Raw genomic sequence first — 17,850 nt, forward strand, 5'->3', positions numbered from 1 at the left:
GATGCCCTAAAGGGTCACCTGAGTCACCTGCCTGGCTGTGCCAGATCATCCCCTGCTGTCTGCACATTCTGGTTCTTTGGCTTTGAGAATAACGCTGGCTCAAACCCTGGTAAATCTCGTCCGCTGTAAGCAGCTTTCCCCTGGTCCTTCAAATGAACATTCGCTTTCGGCGTAATTTCACCTCTTACAAGCTCAGTTATGTGGCTTTACTGTAAGTGGCACCTATCAGAAGAAGAGCCTCTGTGGTCCTGGATGATTGGCACTCAGCCACCCAGTTTGTTATGAGAGGCGTGATAAGAGGAAATTTGCTGGATCACAGCAGTGGTGCGTCCAATCCGGTTTCCCACAGTTTCCAACCAGATGCTTTCAGGAAGCCCGTGCAATAGCCCTCTCCCACAACTGGTCTACAGTGATACACTGCCTAGGAACATGGAGGCGCCATATTGCCCTCTTTGCTAATAAGTATTAGAACCACAGAACAGTAGATGATGATGATGATGATGATGATGATGATAATAATAATAATAATAATAATAATAATAATAATAATAATAATAATTTATTTGTATCCCTCCCAGCTGGCTGGGTTTCCCCAGCCACTCTGGGTGGCTTTCAACAGAATATTAAAATACAATAATCTATTAAACATTAAAAGCTTCCCTAAACAGGGCTGCCTTCAGATGTAATAATAATAATAATAATAATAATAATAATAATAATAATAATTAATAATAGAGTTGGAAGGGACCGCAAGGGTCATCTAGTTCAACCCCCTGCAATGCAGGAATTCTCTGGGTGGGCTCGAACCAGCAGCTTTCTGGTAAACAGCTAAGACACACTGACCCATTGCACCACAGAGCCTTGAGGAATTTGATTCTCTCTCCCCCCCCCGAATTTCTCTCACTCCACTTCACAGCCATCTTGGCTAGTGGTCAATGCCACAATGAACCCCACTATTAGGTATGTGTGATTTGGAGAAGTTTCTCTCTGCTACGAATGCTGAATCTGCTACGAATCAGTTTCACTGGGTAACTTCCATGCTCTGATATTAGGGGAAAGAGAAAAAAGTATTTCTATCTGCTTGTCCATATTTATGTACACACACACACCTTCTCTGTACTGGAACACTGTCTCCAAAACAGGACTGTCTATGCACAGGAGGGAAATATCAGCAGGTTTGGAGAAACCCCAACATTTTTCAGAAATAGAAAAATCGCTGGAATCGAAACACTTATGAAGAGGGCTACCCCAAAAGTGACACAGTAAGGGCTGCACACTCTCAAAGGGCTGAGCTTGCTGACAGAGGAGGGGTAGGAAAACTAGAGCAGAATGGAGGATTGTGGGAGAAGGCATGGCTTGTGGACTGGAAGAGTGAACAGGAGCACTCCATGCCGCAACATTTTGTTGCAGGTCCCACTGAAAATCTGCAGCCCTGAACACACACTCAAAGGTAAAGGTAAAGGTACCCCTGCCCGTACGGGCCAGTCTTGACAGACTTTGGGGTTGTGCGCCCATCTCACTTAAGAGGCCAGGGGCCAGCGCTGTCCGGAGACACTTCCGGGTCACATGGCCAGCGTGACATTGCTGCTCTGGCGAGCCAGAGCCGCACACGGAAACGCCGTTTACCTTCCCGCTGGTAAGCGGTCCCTATTTATCTACTTGCACCCGGAGGTGCTTTCGAACTGCTAGGTTGGCAGGCACTGGGACCGAGCAGCGGGAGCGCACCCCGCCGCAGGGATTCGAACTGCCGACCTTTCGATCGGCAAGTCCTAGGCGCTGAGGCTTTAACCCACAGCGCCACCTGCGTCCACACACTCAGCAGGCAGTAAAACCCATTGAACTCAACAGGACTTGTTTCTGAGTAGACATACACAGGGTTCTACTGGTGGTTTCCCCCTTAAACAAACAAACAAACAAAAACCCCTTCAAAGTATTTGACCTTTCCTTGTAGAAGAGGTTGAGGTTTTTTTTTAATGCACCTTGGAGCATCTGAGAGTCACATCTGCACCATACATTTAAAGCACATTTAGACCACTTCCTCAAAGTGTCCTAGGAATGTTAGCTTAACACACACACACCAGAGCTACAATTCCAAGCACCCTTAACAAACTACAGTTCCCGAGATTCTTTGGCACAAAGTCATGTGCTTTAACCGGATGGTGTGAATGTGAGCTTGGTTACCCTGCTCCTCACACCTTCAGGAAATTATTCTTGGGATGGGGGCAGCCAAACCTGAAGACCCCAAGGAGCAAGGTTTCCGCTGCTGCTTATTAGTCATCCCTATAATTCTGTTCCCATTGCTCTTTCCTGTCCAGGCTTGCGTTCAAGGTTAGACAGATAAATAGGTCAGAACAGCCACATGGGTTTCTCAACAGAATGTGGTCTAAAAAGGACCTGTCACACACTCACTGGCGGGTGTTTTTTTGTTTAAAAAAGAAAGCATGTGAAACGAACCTTAACACCTCACCAGACTTACAAGATTAAGCACCCTATAAATGTTCGAAAATGAACATGCACAAAAAGTACCATCAGTTCTGTTTTATAAAAATGATACGATCACATTAACTGTGTCATGCAAACACCGTGTTTTTCACTCTATAAGATGCACCAGACCACAAGATGCACCTAGTTTTTGGAGGAGGAAAAGAAGAAAAAAGATATTCTGAATCTCAGAAGCCAGAACAGCAAGAGGGATCGCTGTGCAGTGAAAGCAGCAATCCCTCTTGCTGTTCTGGCTTCTGGGATAGCTGCACAGCCTGCATTCGCTCCATAAGATGCACACACATTTCCCCTTACTTTTTAGGAGGGAAAAAGTGAGTCTTATAGAGCAAAAAATATGGTAATTCCTGCTTGGATGGTAACCTGTGTTAATCTGCAGAGAACGGAAGGGGGGTGATAACCTTCCACTGATAAAACACACACACAAAATGCCAATAATAAGCAAACAAGTCATAGCTTTTGGAAAGCCCATTCACAAGTGATAAAAGAAGTGTGTGTTGTGTTGAAGGGAAGCCCATTGTGCTCTCAGTAAGATGGGCTCCAAGACTAAGAGGACCCTGAGGAAAGTGCCCTCTTGTGAACCCCTGCGCTGGCTAGAATGGGAGTAGACCGCTACAACAGCAGCGTTGCAATGCTCAGCGGGAGGCTCACAGCTATCGTTTAACTTTCCCAAAGTGCCTGGAGTGATGCTACATCAGGACACTATGACTCATTAAAATGGCAGAGCTGTGTTTCAATTCTCCTGTTTTTCTGAAAATGTGCAAATTAGGTAGGTTCACTTTCACAAGTGATCTTCGTCAGATTTCTTCCCCTTAATCCCATGTGTGAAAATGTCCTTGGTGTGCACCATTACACCAGTAATGCTTTTTGCAAAAAAAGCCCCTAACAGCATGTTATTATACTCCCTGAACCCTGATTTATAAGGCAATCTTATGCATGTTTACTCAGAAGTTAGTCTTGCTGTAGTCAGTAAGGCATTTTCCCAAGTAAGCTGGCACAGGACTGTAGGCTTAGCACAGCAGATGTCAATGAGGTGGTGGCACTTATCTCACTACCCATCACTAGCATTACTGCAGCTTCCTGGGCCAGGGCCAGGGCCGTAGCAAGGATGGAGCAGTGCCATTGAACCAGCAGGAATATGGATTGGTTCTGCCAGTGCATTTGCACCGTGCCAACCTTGCCCCTTCTGCCCCTGGCAGGCAGCAGCAACGGGAGGTCAGGTAAGCCCCGCTACTGACTTCGTGCCAGCTGCTGACACTCCAATGAAAACCCTCCCTGCCAAACAGTATTTGAAATTAGCCAGGTGCATTTGGTCATTTGCAACCAAGTGAAGATGCCCGGGTGCCAAGATGGCACCTGACATCTCCACCATCTGACTGGCTGGCACACAGCAGCATTTTTTTTGGTGCTGTGCTATGGCACGAGTCAGATTTTAGCTGGAGCTGACAATACACACAATTCCTTTTCAGTTTTGTAATATTCTTTTTTTCAAAAGGGGCCTAAACATTCTGTTAGTGTGCCCGTAACCTCGGTGTAAGGGGTCATATGGAGAATAGCTTTTATATATCAGCTTCTAACACTGCTGCCAGCATAGTTATGTCAATATAGCTATGTGCACTTGACAACATGATCTGAAGGTATATGATGCAGCCACCTTACTCTGGTCAATCTTTGGATGGGAGACTTTTCAGGAGTCCTATGAACACTGCCTTAACCTCCACCATGCGGTGGAAGGCATAATATACAATAAGGTAAAGGTACCCCTGCCCGTGCAGGCCAGTCGTGTCCGACTCTAGGGTTACGCGCTCGTTTAAGAGGCCGGGGGCCAGCGCCGTCCGGAGACACTTCCGGGTCACGTGGCCAGCGTGACGAAGCTGCTCTGGCAAGCCAGCACCAGCGCAGCACATGGAAACGCTGTTTACCTTCCTGCTATAAAGCGGTACCTATTTATCTACTTGCACTTAGGGGTGCTTTCGAACTGCTAGGTGGGCAGGAGCTGGGACCGAACGACGGGAGCTCACCCTGCCGCGGGGATTCGAACCGCCAATCATACGATCGGCAAGTCCTAGGCACTGAGGTTTTACCCACAGTGCCACCCGCGTCCCTATTATATACAATAAACACAAACTTAAAAGGTTGTTTCTCTCCCCACCCTGTCATCCCACATTTCGGTGTCCTGAGCATCCTGACATGGATATTGTGGGAATCAGAAACATCATGAAAACAGGAAGCTGTCTTCTTTGTCCATCTAACCCAGTGTTGTCTACTCTGACTGGCAGCCTGGCTGGGGTCTCAGAGTCTCTTTCCAATTGCTTGCCACCTGCTCTTTCTAACCCGAGATGCCAAGGCTCGATCCTGGGAACTGCATGCAAACCATCTGCTCTACCGCTGAGCTACGGACTAAAGGAAGCCCATCCCATTGCCCAGACTTGACTGTCATGTTGGCCACATCCTTCATACTGAATGCTCTTGTTCAGGAAACGCAGCAACAAGGCCTGATGTGGCATGAGATTAATGCAAAAAGAATGTGAAAAGAAGTTTGAAAATGGTAAGGATGCTCCAGTTTGGAAGAGCTGGCAGCGGGCTCGTGATCTGTGAATGTGCCCTTCGTTAACTGGCACTTTTGCTCTCTCCACCAGAGAGCTGTCAACAGAACTGCTCTTTTTACGGAGCTGGACCCAAGCCACAAGTTGGCACACAGCAGCAATCAGCTCAGAGTCACAGGAGAGATGGAAGCGAAGAGTGTCATTTCCGTAAAAGCAGCGAGAATTCCTGGGCTCAGTTCCATTTTCTATCTATCTATCTCTTTCACGTAGACTGATTCTGAAGGCCTGCTAAGAGATTGTGCACACAGAAATAAACTCAAATAGCTGGTACAATGCCCACTAGGGTTACAATGTCAGAGTTTATGGCCCTGGCACCGTTGCTATGCATTAATCCCAGAAGCCTGCAGAAGAAGAACTAGATGCTTAGTTCAAAACTATATATCAAGGGCGGAGAACCTTTTTTGGCAGGAGGCCAGATCCTTATCTCTCCACCCCTGGAGGCCCAAATCTGACAGGTGGTTGGGGCTTCTCTCCTGTCAATTACCTGACATCATAGCGACATCAGATTTGACAGCACTGTGAAGTCCTGGCTGTTGGGGCTCCTAAGAGCAGTGCAGAGCTCTCTGAAACAGCTTTTGCAAACAATCCCACACTGCTTTTTTGAATCACCAAAAGAGCAGTGCAAGGCTGTTTGCAAAAGGGCTTTCAAACAGCCCCTTATGAACTTTGGCTGGGCATGCCTGTTCCCAGCAGAGGAATAGGTACAGACAGCCAAACTGAATAGGATTTAATACCTGCTCATCAGCTGATGAGTGGAGGCTAAATCCTGCTGATTTTGGCTGCATGCACCAGTTCCCGGCAGAGGAATAGGTACGCACAGCCATTGCAGAATCAAACCCACAGTTCCATGAGTATCTGGTAACCTCTAGGTTAGATTACTGCAAACCATTATTCATAGGGCTGCCTCTGAAGATGGTTTCAGAACTTCAGTTGGTGTAGGATTCAGCAGCCAGGTTGCTCACTGGGACGAGATGGTTTGAGCATATTACACCAATCCTGGCCTGACTGCACCGGCTTCCACTTAAGTTTCGAAGTGCTGGTTTTGACCTATAAAGCCTTAAATGGCTCAGGACCTCAATACCTCAAGGACTGTCTCTCCCAGTATGAACTGCCCCAGACCCTGCGATCATCTTCTGAGGCCCTTCTTTGTGTGCCTCCTTCACAAGAGGTCCGGAGGGTGTCAACACTAGAATGAGCCTTTCTGCTGTGGCTTCCCATTTGTGGAATGCTCTCCTCCCCAGGGAGGCTCAACTGGCCCTTCATTACATATCTTTAGGCACCAGGTGAAAATGCTTCTCTTCAACCAGGCGTTTCGCTGATTTCATGGCCTTTTAAGTGTGGTTGTGGGAGGTGGGTTGGTGGTCAGTTTTTATTCTTGTTTTTGCTTTGTTATGTATTCTTGTGTTCTCATTTTTCTGTTGCAAACTGCCCTGTGATCTTCGAACGGCATACAAATTAAATAAATAATAACGAAGGATTGCAGTAACCTTTCCTTTTCATAAAGGAGGGCTCTTGAGCCTGTCTGGTGCATTCTTCTGTACGACAGAAGTGGCATGCTGAACTGTTCAGTGCAATGGCCAAATGCTAATTACGGAGTCTACTGTCTCCCGCCCCCATTTCCACACTGCTAATTAAACTCAGCTCTCTAGCTAGGAAAGGGAACAGCAGTCTTTCACAAAGCAGAAGGGTCACCAAATGAGTCGGCCGCCTGAAGCCTTTACGTTTGGCACAATCCAGTGTCTACCAAAGACTACAGAAACATGGGATTTGTACATGATGGGATTTGTAGTCCAACAACATCTGGGGACCCACAGGTTGAGAACCGCTGAGCTAGGGTAACTCATAGCACAGCCAGTTCTGTATGGGCCTGTAGTTGGAGGGATGGCATAAGAGAATCAGACTGTTGGGAAGCCCCATGTTTGTCTTTCTGAGCTTGCAAATTCTTATGCTGTTAACCATACTTGACAGGGGATGACATTTTAAGGCAGGGATGGCTAACTGCGGCCGCCCAGATGTTGTTGAACTGCCCATCAGCCCCAGCCAGCATGGCACATTGCTCACGGTGATGGGAGTTCTGCAATATTTGTAGGGCCGCAGGTTCCTCATCCATGTTTTCAGAGCTCTTTCTGCAAAGAGTCTACAAGTGAGAAACAGCACAAACCTTACAAACGTTCAGCTACTTACTGCAACCCATATTCAATTGGGTTTTAGTGACAATGATGTAAAAGGTCGAAAGGGGGGGGAGAGGAGATGGTGAAGATCTGATCTCCTGTCTCTTTAAAAATGGCAAAGAACTGCCTCAAGGATGGGAGCACCATCTTGATCAGGGAAGTGGTGCTGAGAGAGGGGAGATCTGCTGTTCTTTCCCACATCATTTCCCCAACTAAAGCAATTTCACCAAAGATGCTATTTTGCCTTGTAAGGGAAAACTCACATGTACAGAAATCTGGCTACACTTACATAGGAAGCTGCCTATGTTATGTTTCATGTTATTTATATTCCGCCTTTTCCCCTCTTACAGGATCTTAGGAGACTCCCAGCATCAATTGAAACAAATGCAGCTAAAAACATACAATCAATATATATATATTTTTAAGTAGCCCTATTTAAAAACAGCCTTAGATACACTTGACACTGTTTGGAAGCACACACAAAAGACAACATGTACAGCACCCACCCTCAGAAGACAGCCAGTTAGTGTCTGTACAAAAAAAAAGTCTTTGCCTGCTGGTGAAAGCAAAGCAGAGAGAGGGCCTGCCTAGTTTTCCATGGAAGCAAATTCCTAATCTGGGAGCAGCCACTGAGAAGGCCCTGTCTTGTGTCCTTACCAACCTGTCTGTGAAGGTGGCAAGACTGAGACAAAGGCCTCCTCAGAAGTTCTCAAAGCTCAGGCAGGCTCATACAGGGAGATAAGGTTCTTTGGGTAGCCTAGACCCAAGCCGTAGAGGGCTTAGTAGGTCAAAGCCAGCACATTGAAATGAACAGTGGAACTGTTGTGACAAGGAGCTTCTGTTCTCCCTATAACCAGCTCTGGTCAGCAATCTGGCAGCAGCATCTTGGACCCGCTGAAATTCCCCAGCACTTCCTAAAGGCCGTTCCGTGCAGAATACATGACAGTTATCCAAACAGGGTGTAACTAAGCTGTGCATCGCTATGGCCAGATCAGACATCTTCAGAAAGGGGTACAGCTGCCACCCCCCCAAAAAACCTGGGCATCTAACCTTAGGGTTGAATCCAGGAACACACCCAAACAGCGAACCGGAGTTTTCAGGGAGAGCCTGTCTGACTTTTTGACTCACCAGGAACACCTCTGTGTTGTCTCGATCAAGCTTCAGTTTGTTCACCCTCATCCAACCTCACACCAAAGTCTGACCATGGGCTCATCTCCCTCCATACTGGCAGCAGAAGCTGGCAGCGGCTCTCTGGGGCTTCAGATGGGGGACATTTCCATCCCTACCTGAAGATGCCAGGAATTGAACCTGGGACCTTCGGCCTGCAAAACTGATGCTCTGCCACTGAGCCATGGCCCTTTTCCCTGCACTGAATGGCAGGGCAGCTAGACATAAGGGGAGGGCCACACGACAGTCTGTAGAAACCCCCTCTTCCTGCACAACTATTAAAGGTGCAGGAGCCCTTTCCTCCCTTGCTGCCCTACTCTACAGCGATGCGGGTCAGAGAAATACGTGGTTTCAGAACGTTAATTCCTGCAACACCCTATATGGATACAAGCAAAGCCCATTTCAGAGTTGCAATTATCTTTTCTGGGAAGCACAGGGTTGCCTTCAGTGCTAGACCCACTGAAATCAGTGGGTGTGGTTAACTTAGGTCCATTAATTTCAATGGGTCTACTCTTGAGTAAAATGTAGCTAGATGCAATATTTTAAATACACCACACAAATACATGTTCTATGTATTCTATGAATCTGTAAATAGGTGGGGTGGTAGATAAGATGATGGTTTAAAGCCAGAAGAAGCACATCATTCAAACATACCAAATCAGAAATGTTAGGCACATCAGATACAGGGTCAGACTCACTGGTCCATCTAGCTCAGTACTGCCTACACCAGGCATAGGCAAACTCAGTCCTCCAGATGTTTTGAGACTACAATTCCCATCATCCCTGACCACTGGCCCTGTTAGCTAGGGATGATGGGAGTTGTAGTCCCAAAACATCTGGAGGGCCGAGTTTGCCTATGCCTGACCTACACTGACTGTCAGCAGCTCTCCAGGGTTTCAGGCAAGATACTTTCCCAGCGCCACTTTGAGATATTGGGGGGGTGAACCTGAGACCTTCCATGTGCAAAGTAGATGCTCAACCATGGAGCCACAGCTCTGTTCTGAAAACCCACATCACGTTTCACTAAGACTGTCGGTGAGGGAGGGGACAACATGCAGTGAGAGGAGGGGAGGAGAGACACATGGAAATAATAGAACTCTAGAATTGGAAGAGACCCCTGAGAAATCTGGATACTCTATATATATATATATATATATATATATATATATATATATATATATATATTTGCTTTCGTAGATTTTCACGGGTACAGGAATGCAGGTTTTGGTGTCCTCGGGTGTCTTCCCGTGTAAAAGTTGGGGTGTCTAGGCGACGTTTCGACGAGGTCTCACTCGTCATCTTCAGGCTGGTGCTTTCGGCTTCTTGTTACTGGAACAGAGCAGGATCTCAGTGTTTGAGTTCCTATAAATACTGTTGAGGGGGTGTGGTGTATAGCCTCCAATGTTCTGGGCAGAGAGGAAGTTCCCAGGCTAGTGTGCCTTTTCTTCTTTTGTTCCTTAATTACTTGAGGGATATCTTGAGTGACCCACCTAAGTGGTACTCAGGATATCACTCAAGAAATCACTCAAGATATCCCTCAAGTAATTAAGGAACAAAAGAAGAAAAGGCACACTAGCCTGGGAACTTCCTCTCTGCCCAGAACATTGGAGGCTATACACCACACCCCCTCAACAGTATTTATAGGAACTCAAACACTGAGATCCTGCTCTGTTCCAGTAACAAGAAGCCGAAAGCACCAGCCTGAAGATGACGAGTGAGACCTCGTCGAAACGTCGCCTAGACACCCCAACTTTTACACGGGAAGACACCCGAGGACACCAAAACCTGCATATATATATATATATATATATTTGCTTTCGTAGATTTTCACGGGTACAGGAATGCAGGTTCACGGGTACAGGAATGCATCCAGTAACAAGAAGCCGAAAGCACCAGCCTGAAGATGACGAGTGAGACCTCGTCGAAACGTCGCCTAGACACCCCAACTTTTACACGGGAAGACACCCGAGGACACCAAAACCTGCATATATATATATATATATATATATATATATATATATATATATATATAAAGTCATACCTTGGAAGTCAAGCGGAATCCATTCCAGAAGTCCATTCGACTTCCAAAATGTTTGGAAACCAAGGCGCAGCTTCAGATTGGCTGCAGGAAGCTCCGACCCCATCAGATGTTTGGGTTCCAAAGAACGTTCGCAAACCGGAACAATCACTTCCGGGTTTGCGGCAATCGGGAGTCAAAACGTCCAAGTTCCAGGGCATTTGACAACCAAGATACGACTGTAATTGGAATCTCTGGATAACAGAAAGCAAAAAAGTAAAAATATACCCTGACTCATACCCGTGGGACCATTTAGCACACTGCGGCCAACTCCTGCAAAGCATTTCTACTCAGCACTTTGGCATTCTTTAAGCGAAGCTGGTTCCCATCCTTAATAATTAAGCCAGAAATCTAGAGCAACATGTTTTGCACTTGGGCATATCCATATTTCTTTTCTTTTTTTTAAATGCATGATGTTAAATGCTCCTCCATGGAACTCCCCAGCCTTCCTAGTTCAACAAATGGCTTACATGTGTGTCGCCTGAGTTCCTCAGAGTGAAACAGTTGCCAATTTGTTCCCCAGCATTTCCCTTTAATTGCCATGCCAAACCACCAAAGCACTTGGTATTACCACAGACTGATGAAATGCCATCTGCTAATGCAGACTGTCTTAGGAAGAGAACTAATTCGAGACTTATTCCAAGGTGGTCAGATCCCTGCCCCAAGAAGCTTACAATCTGGAAAACGCCACGAGGGAGACCAAGGAGTCATAGTTCAGCGGGAGAGCCCTAGGTCCAGCACTTCCAAGTAGGACGGGGTTGGAAAGCCCACTTGACGTTTGAGAAAGTCACTGCCAGTCAATGTCAAAGGTAATGAGTAAGATGACTCAATGGTCTGACAGCTCCATATAAGGCAGCTTCCTATGTTCCTATGCAAAGCACTGAAAGGGAAAGGGAATGAACAGGGCGAGTGTATAGGATTACTGCCATTACATGCCATTACTTTGTTACACTAGAGTATGGGCGCAAGGGGGCATATCTCATTTTTACTGAAATACTGCAGTAGTCTTCCAACTAGGGATTCATGCCATGCTGCTGTTTCTGTGCCATTTGTAAAGGCTTTCTCCTTTTTTGCTGCGATCCCAACCAATTAGGGATCACACAGTGAACACGATGGCACCACGGTGTCGCAGAGCCAATCAGGTCCGGCTATAGGGCAATGTCAATGAGAGCAAACAATGCCAATCCTTTGCCCTTACTTTGAATGTATGTTTAAGTGGGAAGGAAGGTCCCCTTTAGGATGGCAGACAGGCTCCCTTGACAACAAGCATTTTTATCCTACCCTTCAGGCAAAAAGACTCCCAGGGGGACTTGCAAAGTCACACAGCCTTCGTCCTCAAGCTTAGAATCTAAAGGACGTAACACAAAAGGAAACAGGGATGGAGAAGGAGAAGGAAAAAGGCAGGCACAAGTTCTGAAAGTTACCGTTCTCGTAACAACTAGGAAACAATTTAGGTAGCCTGATGGAATGGCTGCTGCTACGGGACATTTTTTGGGTGCAGAGTCAAAGGCAGCAGATGGTCTCTTTGCAGAGCCAACGGAATAGCCCTGCTTCTCTCTGCTCTGCAGCCTTATGGAATGGATGCTACCACTAGGCTGAGGTAGAACCCAAGGCAGTAGATGGTCTCTCAGCAGAGCCAATGGAATAATAGTCCTGCCTTCCTTCTCTCCCCCTACTCTGCAGTCTGATAGAACGGATGCCACGAGGGAAACATCCACTGCCTTGCTGTGTTGCATGGACACATTCTGTCCCACCACTCCATTTTGGGATTCCTTTGCCTTCCCCTGAAAAAAAAGAAATTGTCCTTTGATGGGGCATCAACATGTTCTTGAAACTCCACTTTTAGTTTGGACCAGCACTGCTTAAAGTGAGAGCTGAAAATTACGAATGTATTTGAAGAGCATCATACAAATGCAGAAAACTATCAAGTCAGATAGCTGGTCCATCTCACCCAGCACGTTCTACACTGACTGGCAGCTGCTCTCCAGGGAATCTGACACAGGGACCTTTCTCAGCCTTAGCTGGATATGCCAGGGACTAAACCTTTCAATATAACGTGTGTGCTCTGCATGGAGCTAAGGTGGCTTTTTGCTTTTCACGTTTGCAAATGAATGTTACATTGATGGAAGCATAACGATAATAATTTCTGCTGTGCAATAAACAGTGGGGAAAGGCTTGAGTCATAATTTGAGTTCTAGATAATCTCTCAAGAGGTTTTATAACCATTTCCCTCCACGCTGCTCATCCATGTTTTGCATCACACACATTAATAAGAGGAGTCTAAAGCACAGTTTGGGAGCTCTGATTAAGCAACTGCTAAAGAAAAAGTCTTCTGAAATGAGGTGGGGGTTTTCTGCATCACAGCCTAAAATCCCCATGGGGGGGGGAGAGTTTCCTTAAACAAAACTGTGGGAAGAGACTTCTTACCAGGGAGTAAGCCCCATTGAACTCAATTATACAGAATTGCACCGTAAATGTTGATCCCCCGTTAGCTATTGAAAATCATCCTCTACTCTATACAGGAAAGGTTGCAACAAAGGGAGGAGAGAGGGGTTTTTTGTGCTTAATAACTTTTTTCCAACAATGGTAAAAGAACAGGAGAGAGTAGGTCACGTTATTGCAGCAAGGTGAGTATGTGCCAAGTGAATGGGGATATTTGACATCTATGGATCTTTTAAGGTATGTGTGGAATTCAATGAAGTGTGATTCATAGCAGAACCATGGAAATTCATGGGCATAGCTCTGTTAGGTCCATTAATTGCAGTGGGTCTACTTTGAGTAACACCTAACTGAATCCCACCCTGTGTAATTAAGGCTGCAATTCTATGCTCACTTGAGAGTCAGCTCATTGGCACAGGACATGCTTTGCAAAGCCCTAGGCTCAAGTCACAGCATCTCCAATTAAAAAAATGATATCAGATAACTTGGGAAAGACTTCTCTGCCAGTGGATCTGGAGAACTCCTGCCAGTCAGAATTGACAACAGCAGCTCAGATAATCCTCCCCCAACCTGGCGCCCTCCATACGTTTTGGACTATAGCTCCCATCGTTCCTGATCACTGGCTACATTGGTCGCCATCCTGGCATCCAGAGATCTCCAAGTGGTCACAATGGACCCGTGCCAGTTGAAAAACGCGCCTGGCACCTGGCTAATTTCTAACTGGGGTCGGACATTCGTCTATCTAGCTCAGCATGATCTATTCTACAGTGACTGGCAGCAGCTCTCTGGGGTTTCAGACAAGAGACAGTCCCAGCCCCAGGAACTGAACCTGAGACCTCCTGCATGCAAATCAGATGCTCTATCACTCAGCTATGGCCCTTCCCCAGAGGAGAAATTATGAATCCAGCTAGTTTTACTAGGATATTGCCTGACACTGTCTTGAACTCTCACCCCACTGCATCTCTCCTCTCTCTCTCTCTCTCTCTCTCTCTCTCTCTCTCTCTCTCGGGCTGTAAAGCCTGTCTCCTTGCGTTTAAATCTCTTTTTATCAACAGTGGATGGATACCTGCCAAGGGGCTTCTCTCCCTCCCTCCCTCTCTCCCTCCCTGCACATAGCCATGCTCAGGCACACAGCCGCCTCCTCGATTAAAAAACAATGAAATGCTACAGGCACTTCTGCAGCCCCACCAGTCCTATAAAACCCGGGAGGGTTGTTTTTTATTATTATTATGATTTTGTCACCGCGCCAAGAATCTAGATTTATGGACATGCTTCCACCCCCAGTCTTCCTTCAAGAGCTTTAAGCTTTGGGCTTCAAACAACGGATGTTCCTTCTCTTCCTGAACCCACCCCTCTCCTGAACTGCCCCAAGGATCCCTAGATCAACGAAGGAAACAGCTGGGGGGGGAGCCCCAACTGTCTGACTTTAGCCCTCTGGCCAATCTGAGGCACAGCAGTTGAGAAAGCAAGAGTCTGCATTGAGTCTGGCATAAATGCCTAGCTCAGTGTTGTGTTCAGACAAGAACTTCAACCATTTTCAGGTCTCTTTGGGTCACCCCCCCCCCGCCCTTATAACACTTCTAGGAATGTCATTTTGGGGCTGTCCAAGGAGAGATTTGAAGCTTTCTGCGAGTGAATTCAGGCAGCGGTGCCATCAGGCTAGGCATTGCAGGCAGCATAAAAAGCTGCCCCCCCCAAGCAGCCCCGCTCCCCAAAACCCCCCCCAACACAGTAGGGTTGCCTTACTAGCTTCTGAAGTAAGCAGAGTAATTAATACACCTTACCATTTAAAGAAAGAGCGCCCCCCCCGCAAGAACATTAAGTGCAGAGTTTAACACCCTCTAAGTATAAAATGTTCCCTTTCTAACAAATGCATCCAAACATCTTGCATGCCCCCGACACCCGTTTCGGAGATGCTGCACCCCCGAACGGCAACGCAACCCACCTACCCCAGCCCACAGGGGAATCAACTTGAAAGAGCCACCTACCGTTCGTCCACCACCGCATTGCTTCAAGTGTGTGGGCTGATCGCCTTGCCTTTGGCTTATTCCCCCAGCGGCACCTGGCTCTGCTCTCCCGTAGAGGATGGAGGAAGAGAGAGGAGCTCAGAAGTGGAGCATCCCAGCTTGCTGGTTCTTCCTGAGCCATCCGAAGAGAAACATGTCAGGAAGGGGGAGGGAGCAGGCTGCAGGCACAGACTCTTTGCAAAGGTGAGCTTGGAAGTGGGGGGAAAGAAGAAAACCTCTGTGAGTTTCTCACAGACTAGTTTCTGGTTTTGTTTGTTTGTTTGGCTGGGCACAAAACAGCAAGAAAAACCAAAAGGATGCATATGAAAATTAAGTCCATCCACACCATATATCTAAAGCACATTTTGACGCACATTTAAAGCACCTCTCCCCAAAAAGAATCCCGGGAACTGTAGTCTAATAAAGGGTGCTAGGAATTGTGAGGGGGGGAGAAACTACAGTTCCTAGGTTTCTTTGAGTGAAGTCATGTGCATTAAATGTACGCTAAGTGGGTTTTAAATGTATGGGGACCTCTGGCTTACCTTATATGAGCAAAGGTTCCTCTTATATCTCTGCCTGTGTAACAACACACAACCCCCTGATGGAGTGGGGGGTGTTGCTGACTGTTTGGGGGGGGGAGAAAAGTTCACTCCTCCCTGGTTGGGCATTCCTGTTTCATCTTTTTTGCGGGGGGGGGGTGTGGAATGGTAGAGGGCTTGATCCACGGAGATTTACTGGGAGCAGTGGTTTTGTATCCAAGTGGTCTCTCTCTCTCTCTCTCTCTCTCTCTCACACACACACACACACACACACACACACACACATACATGCACACATCTACACGTCAGTTCCACGGGGCCCACGTGCAAATTAAGGGGAAAGGGCCGCAAGTCAGCGGCCGGACATCTGCTGCGCATGCAGAAGCTCCTGGGTTCGATCCCCGGCATCTGCATGTAGGGTCGGAGGGGGTGGGGAGGCTTCCGCCTGAAACCCAGGAGAGCCCTCGTGGAGGATATTGAGCTGGGCAGCGCAATGGTTTGACTCCGCAAAAGCCAGTTTCCTACGAAGTTCTCTCTCTCTCTCTGGGGCTTATATGGTCATATTATGAACATTATTACTCCTTTTATAATGGGATAGCGGGCAAAGCACAAAGCGGGTCGCTCCCCAACAGGAGGAGTTTCCCCAGCCTGGAGGATCTGTTGCCGGGAAGAGGCAAAGACACCCCCTCCCACCTCCCCACGAAAACAGCCCCCCTTCCTCTGTCGCCAAGCCTTGCCGCGTCTTCGCTCCGCCAAACCGCGTCCCACATCAAAGCCCCAGCCCGCTCCTCTCCCTCTCTCTCCACGAGGTGCCAAAGGAAGTTCGAGCCCAGGAACCGAGGGCGGACGCACGAAGCGCCCGGCGCGGACTCTCCCTTGCTCCCCCCATTACCTTGCGCCACGCCGCCGGGCTCCCCACAGTCTCGGCAGCTGCTCCCGGCTTCTTCCCACCCCCGCAAAGGCGCCTTCGCGGCGGCCCAAGCGCAGTGGATGCCTCCTCCTCCTCCTCCTTGGTCCCCCTCCTCCTGCCTTCGCGCAGTCAGGGCAAAATGGAGCAGCCACGTGGGGAGGGGGAGAGAGAGAGAGGCAGAGGCAGAGGCGGCGCAGAGACCCAGCCAGATCCGCTGGATCCCAGCCCACCTGCCTCCTCTCTGCCCTCTCCAGAAGAGGTTCCCTTTGCGTCGTTCTGCTAGATCCCGCTTCTGTTGCGCCCAAGTCCGTTATTTGTTCTTTGGCTCCTTCTGCAGTCTTTCTCTCGTGCGCTTTTACGCACACGCTCTGTCTCCGGAGTCTCTCTCTCTCTCTCGTATCGGGTTACTCTGCTCGGAACTCAGCACTAATTGTCGTGCTCGCGATCGCGCTTGGAAGAGATTTGCTCCCGCTCTTTTCTTGCCTTGCGTTCATTCGCGGAGCGAGACGCTCTCCTTCCCTAAGGCTGAAACTGGAAAAGGTAGGTCGCTCCCTCGCTCGCTCCCTGCCAGCCCAGTTCCCGCTTCAAACTTGGTAGAGGGAAAGAGTTCGTGGCCCAAGAGGGGAGGGGTTACGGAGAAGGCGAAGAAGAAACAGGGGGCGGGGGCAGAGAATCAACCGAGCTGCGCCCCCCCCCGCGCGCGCACACACACACGTGTCGGAGCAGCTGAATTCAGAGTGGGATTGAATAGAAGGTGCGTCAACTCCTTGCCTAGGGAAATGATTCTGAAATATTCTCTGTGGGTAGGTGGGTGCCCTCAATTGCCCTTACGAAAAGGGCAAGGAACTGGGGAAAGTGTTGCTGTCAGGGGTGCCAATTTGAATAAAATACTCTCCGCCCCACACAATCAATCACATGATGCGGTGTACGCACACTATTTGAATGACAATGCCCATCAACTTTAGGGGGGCAGCCCCCTCAAATATTTTACTTGGGGGGGCAAAGACCCCCCTCGGCCCCTAGAACCGTTGGCTCCTATGGTAGCTGTGATGTGAGGTGTGTAATCTGCTTCTTTAAGGCTGATGCACACCATGAGTAAAGAACAACCCTGCTGCATCAGACAAGTGGCCCATGGAGGCCAGCATCCTGTTCTCACAGTGGCCAATCAGATGCCTATGGGAAGCAGGACTGGAAAGAAAGAGCATACTGGTATTCAGAAGACTCTGACTGGGCATCGCCATCATGGCTAGTAGCCATTGATTTAAGACACATATCTTCCACACACAAAAACACTCCTCATTTGTTATGGTTGCTGCGAATTGTAGCTCTGTGAGATTAAATACAACTCCCAAGATTCCTTGTGGGAAGCCATGCACTTTAAATGCATTGTGTTCTGCATGCTACCAAAGTTACAGATTCTGGTGAAAAACTAAATG

General features: G+C 47.9%; 1 protein-coding gene across 2 annotated transcripts in view; it reads right to left on the reverse strand.

The window, feature by feature from the left end:
* TMEM200B (transmembrane protein 200B) overlaps positions 1–16,505 on the reverse strand; it is a 32,655-nt gene extending 16,150 nt beyond the window's left edge. For both annotated transcript variants that reach the window (XM_081921610.1, XM_081921611.1), the window contains exons 1-2: positions 16,397–16,505; positions 14,948–15,174 (exon numbers count right to left, since the gene is read on the reverse strand). The gene's annotated coding sequence lies outside the window, so the exon portion shown is untranslated. The remainder of the gene's footprint in view (positions 1–14,947; positions 15,175–16,396) is intronic.
* Positions 16,506–17,850: the final 1,345 nt, after the last annotated feature.

This window comes from Podarcis melisellensis, assembly GCF_964234715.1.
Source record: "Podarcis melisellensis genome assembly, chromosome: 8".
NCBI classification, from domain to species: Eukaryota; Metazoa; Chordata; class Lepidosauria; order Squamata; family Lacertidae; genus Podarcis; species Podarcis melisellensis.